A 6,151-nucleotide genomic window follows, 5' to 3' on the forward strand; every position below is an offset into this window, starting at 1 on the left:
TCAAATTAGAGAAGATATGAAAACATGCTCAAGTCAGTGAAATGGCCAAGGATCAACATTTTACTAGTTTATTTTGTCTCAAACTACTGTCATGTGAGTTTGATATGTTAACAAACAAATGTCCACATTAGGCTAAACATCAAGCACCTTTTAGCAGTGGAAACCAAAACATTTTAATGCTAAAAATACATAAGATATTTAGACACTATTTCATTGGTTGTCAAAAACAGTGACTACTAATACTATGTAATTTGAAATATTGTTCCAGGTCCTCTCAGGAAAATGTGAAAATAATACTGAGGTTCTCATTGTTATTTTACAATTTCACAGGAATTAAAAGCCAGAAGTCAGAAATTTATGACTGCCAATACCATCTTTGGATAGTTACAGTACAGTATACAATTAGGGATGGCTTTGTTTAGAAGACTGGAAAAAGCTCATGGAATAAACAACACTATAATCTCACAAATGCAACTGTGCCTAGCAGGCATGGTAGAGAAAATGGCAATTTTGAGAAAGGAGTGCTTCTAAAGGCATTTCTTTGGAGGCTCCGAGGTTTTATTCACATTACTGAAAGACCAAGTAATGTGGTATGATTACTTTAATTCCTACAACCAAACATCCACTTAAGCACAGCTCTGTGTTTCCGAACTATTTTTCTTCTGTCCAGCAGGCTGGCTTTGATATTCCATGGTCCACTGTCATCTTTTGGTCTTCCCTCTTTGTAGTACAGCAGCCCTATGTGCTACTATCCATTGAGTAGGTAGACCACCAATTCATAGGTGGCCATCATGATGGCTGTGTTTGGAATCTGTCTCACCAGATGAGTTGTTAGACCACGGTAAAGAGATCCATAACCTTCTTCTTGAACAACCAAAGACAGTGTCTGAAAGAAAGATCTATATTTTGTTCCCTCTTCACATAATCTTGTTCTTATAACTTCATGTGGATATGCTATAGTTGTGGCACAAGTTTTTGACGTGGCAGCCGCTAGCATCATTGCCACAAAATCTGATGCTTCTTTCACAGACTCTTCTTCATTTTCCATTGTAGAAGCAATTTTATATTCCAGTAGTTTTTGCTTTATACTTTCATATATAACAAAATGGATTACAGTCTCTGATATGCCAGCATATGAAGCAGACATGCCCCTATAAAATCCTCTAAGTCCATCTGTCTGATACACTTTAGGAACACATTCAAAAGCACCCATTCGCTTTTCACCACAGTTCTTGCATCAAGCTGTAACCGAGTCTTTTTTTTTTTTTTATTTAATTTTACAGAATCAAAGAGTCTAACAGTATATCTTGTTAGATACAGTATGTCCTCATAATGTATACATTATTTCTTGTACAATGATATGAAATAATATGGGAAATGTTCATGATAAATTATTAAGTGAACAGTGCAAGTTAAAAACAATAGTTTCATATTTTTTTCCCCATCCCCCCTTTCCTGAGTCAGCACCTTCAAGTGTTACCACTCCCCAAACGGTGCGCAATGCACTCATTGTGTAGGCATACCCCCATCCCCTCCCCCACCCCCCACCTCAGTCTGATGTCCAATTGGTGTCGTTTCCAGATTTGTATTTAGGTGATGATCAAGGAAACCAATTTTCTGGTGAGTACATGTGATGCTTGTTTTTCCATTCTTGGGATACTTCACTTAATATAATGGGTTCCAACTCTCTCCAGGAGAACCATAGAGATGTTGTATCTTCATCATTCCTTATAGCTGAGTAGTATTCCATGGTATACATATACCACAGTTTAATAAGCCAAATGGGGTTGGTTGCCGTGATTGCGGTAAAACGAAGTTTAAGTTAGTCCATATTTCTACAGGAAGTGACCTACGGATGGGGAGCATGAGATGACACGATCTCACTCTTTTCTCCGGAGAAATGTACAGTAAATGCCTGCCATTGCAGCTGAAATCATGTGTACCTAGGTGGAATCAGGATCAAATACATCATTCAACTTTTCCTTGCAGTTTGAATAAGCAGCAAAGTATATTGCTCTGGAAGGGGCCACCCCCACTAAATTGGGGCCCAATCCTCTGAACAAGGAACGAGGTCCTTCTTTTTCCAAGATCACCTTAGGCAGTGGAGAGGTCCAGGAGACACTACTCGGTTGACACTGGCTCCAGCCATTGTGTTCAAATGAACTTCAGAGATACAAAGCGGCACCCAAGATGACTGCAGTCGTGTTTTTACAACTTCCAGTGGACATGTCAGAATAGCTCCCACTGTACCACCACATCCCCCGGCAAACAGATGCACCAGCGTGTGTCTCTGGATCATTCTCTCTCCAGCATGTCCTCCGGGCGTTGAGGCGGGACGCGGATCCGGCCGGCCGCTATGGCCGGTGGCTTGGGTCCCGAACTGGACATGCACAACACCCCTGGGACGACGAGGGGAGCAGGCAGAGACGCGGCTGCAGAAAGCAACCGATGCAGCCTTCCCAGCGGCGCTCCAGCCACGCAGGCGCCTTAGAAGCTGGGATTGGAATTCCTTTTTCTTGCCTTGAATGTGTGTATGGGCACAGGGACTCTGGCTTGGCAAAAGTCCAAATCTCAAAAGGTGCTAGTGTAGCTTTTAAAATGGGGCACCATGCATTCTACTAAGTGAACTACCAAAAGTGGAAAAACAAGCACCACATGTACTCACCATTAAATTGATATTAATTGATCAACACTTATGTGCACATATAGTAGTAACATTCATTGGGTGTCAGGCAGGTGGGAGGGGGAGAAGGGTATAGATATATTCACACATAATGGGTGTGGTGTGCACTGTCTGGGAGATGGACATGCTTGAAGCTCTGACTCGGGTGGAGCAAAGGCAATATGTGTAACCTAAACATATGTACCCCTGTAATATGCTGAAGTAAAAAAAAAAATGTTAAAAAATAAAAATAAAGTGGGGCACCGTGGAATGATAGAGGTGGCCGGGTGTGGGGCAGGACAAACCTGGTTCAGGAAAAAAGGGAAAGAGAAACACAGAAGGCTATAAAAGAACAAAGGTGGAAGAACCCACCAGATAGGCCCAAAACTATTGCATGTTATAAGACCTCTCTTCCAATTACATTACTGTCAAAGCCATAATTTTAAAGTGCAAATAAGGGCCATGAGGCAGTGTTGGAAAATAAATAGACACTCAACACCTGGGGTGCTGAGGAAGTAGACTAAAACACCCACACGTGCATGGGTATTCACACACCCACACATGCATGAGTATTCACACATACACACACACACACACACACACGAATGGCATTATCCAGGAATGGCTTATCATCTAAGCCCAAGAGCAATTTAGGCCAAGAATGCAATTCTATAAATTTCTCAAACACCAGTGGTGACTTGGGTATTGAACAAGTTCCTTTAGCCCTAATCTACTGAGGGTCAATGCAGCATTCACAAACAAGCTGCATTGTACTTAGCTCCTATAAGAATTTGGATGCCTTGGGGAGGAGATATTGTAGGATTTTTTCAGGGTCAGGGAGAAAGAAAAGTTACACTGAGTACCCAAGGCAAAGGAAGCTAGGCAAAATCTCTTTTCCTGTAACTGCTGTTGTCAAGTACACCCTCATGAATTCCTGAGTGTATATTGTGTAGGACGTGAGGTTAACTTCTGTGACTCAATAATATTGCTGAAGATGATGAAAAGGATGAGTGGGCCCTTTCTGTTTCTAGTAGCAACAGTTGCATGATGGGAATGGAAGCTCTGCTGCCTGTAAAACATAGGACAGGGAAAAAAAAAGGTCAAAGGATATAATCTTTTATCAATGACTAATTGACTTTCCTACACTGAGGAGCTCTTTATGGATTTTAAGATGTGATCATTTTAATCCCTTCATAGTGTTACATTGTTTATAATTTACCCCAGATAAGAAGCACATTTTCTTGGTTATATTTAAAATGCAAAGATATTCAACCCTGAACAAATTAAAGGTAACAAAGAGTAAATAACCTTTATTCATTGTAATACTCTCAGCTCTAGCTGAATAAAGAACATTTTCTTTTTACCTAAATTTTAAATGGCAGAGTACCCTGGATCAAAATCATAATGACATTTATCCTGTTATCTAATGGGATAAGGGATTCATAAATATAGTTGTCTCCATGTTTCAGACACATTTTTCACTTTTTTGACAGTTATTAAATATATTAATTTTCTGATGGTAACTTCAATGTAACAACCATATGAAAAATGTAAGTCTTGTTTTCCCATCAAGGAAGAAGAAACTGGGAAGTATCTTGAGAGCCATAAATCAGAATATTAAAGACTCTTCAGATACCATTCAGGGAATGAGGTGGAATTCTGTGTGTCAGAATTAAATTGCATAAGAACTATAATATGGTTTTCTATGCAGTATTTCCCTAACTCAGATAGGGAGAGATGGTAGCCTTATCAGAATAATTAGTAAGCAACAAATACATAGGTATAAGATAAGGTCTTGAAATCTTGGTTGATTCTGACAAAATAAACCCATAAATAATGTAGGTGAAAAGGCTTATTGAAGCAGCTTTAAAAGCAAATAACTTGAGAGTAAATGTTGGCTCTCTTGGTAGAACGCTTTGTGAAGTCCCTGACTTTATTAGTATTTCCCTGAAATGAGGCCAGTTGGCTTAGCTCTGTTCCATGGCACTCAGCTATACTCCCCTCACCTTAGCTAGGTTTCTTGCAAATGCATGTAGTTGGCCCTAAGGGAACTGGACCAAAGATTGGAAAATGGCCCAAATCCACCCATACTAATGGAAAAACAATGCAAAGTGTATTCCTACTTCATACATGAAGGGTAGCATATTATTAGTAATGAAAATGCCACTTTTCTTCGGAAACATGTAGTTTAGGATATGTGTGGTTCTTCACATCATTGTTAAAACTGCCAAATGAGCCCCAGAGAATAGTGGGAATCATGCACAACAATGCATATATTCAGCTTGATTGGTAGTATTATTGCTATCCATTGTTTTGAGGCAAAAAAGGCTGATTTATTTTTCATTATAAGTCCTTTCTTTCAGACACACTCAGATTGTTACATTCACATCCTGCTATCTCAGCAATTTGTTTTATTTCACTTCATTACTTTTCTTTTTTAAATTAGTGTTACCAAAGTAATATATGTATATAGTTAAAAATATAATTTATGTTGGAAAAAACAGTCACTTTATTCATATCTATCCACTCTCCAGTCCCATTTGAAACTTTCCACTATTTCTTCTATTTACCTTAGTCTTTCTAAATGATGTGTTTATGTTGCAATTTTTTTATTTTTATTTTTATTTTTTGTTTGTTTTTCAGCTCATTATGGGGGTACAAAAGATCAGGCTATATACATTGCCCATGCCTCCCCATCCCCCCAAGTCTGAGCTTCAGTTGTGTTCATTCCCTAGACAGTGGACATCACACTCATCATGTAGGTGTGCACCCCTCCCCTCCCCCCACCCCATCCCCCCCAGTCAGAACTTCAAGCATGTCCATTCCCCAGGCAGTGCGCATCGCACTCAACAAGTAGGTATACACCCATCCCTTCCCCCCAGCCCTGACCTCTGTCCGATACCCAATTGGTGTTATTCCCAAATGTGCACTCAGGGAAACCAGTTTGCTGGTGAGTACATGTGGTGCTTATTTTTCCATTCTTGGGATACTTCACTTAATAGAATGGGTTCCAGCTCTCTCCAGGAGAACCAAAGAGATGCCATACCGCCATTATTTCTAATAGCTGAGTAATATTCCATGGTATACATATACCACATTTTGCTAATCCATTCATGAATTGATGGGCATTTGGGTTGTTTCCACATCTTTGCAATTGTGAATTGTGCTGCTATAAACATTCGGGTGCACGTGTCTTTTTTATAGAATGACTTTTGTTCTTCTGGGTAGATGCCCAACAATGGGATTGCTGGATCAAATGGTAGGTCTACTTGAATCTGTTTAAGGTATCTCCACATTGCTTTCCACAGGGGTTGCACTAGTTTACAGTCCCACCAGCAGTGTATGAGTGTACCTATCTCTCCACACCCACGCCAACATGTATAGTTTTGGGACATTTTGATAAAGGCCATTCTCACTGGAGTTAAGTGATATCTCGTTGTGGTTTTGATTTGCATTTCCCTGATGATTAGAGATGTTGAACACTTTTTC

The 6,151-nt window shown here is 39.8% G+C and overlaps 1 pseudogene; it reads right to left on the reverse strand.

The window, feature by feature from the left end:
• Positions 1-748: 748 nt before the first annotated feature.
• Positions 749-2,299, reverse strand: LOC138378645 (solute carrier family 25 member 36-like; annotated as a pseudogene).
• Positions 2,300-6,151: the final 3,852 nt, after the last annotated feature.

Source organism: Eulemur rufifrons, chromosome 30 (genome assembly GCF_041146395.1).
Source record: "Eulemur rufifrons isolate Redbay chromosome 30, OSU_ERuf_1, whole genome shotgun sequence".
Taxonomy (NCBI): domain Eukaryota; kingdom Metazoa; phylum Chordata; class Mammalia; order Primates; family Lemuridae; genus Eulemur; species Eulemur rufifrons.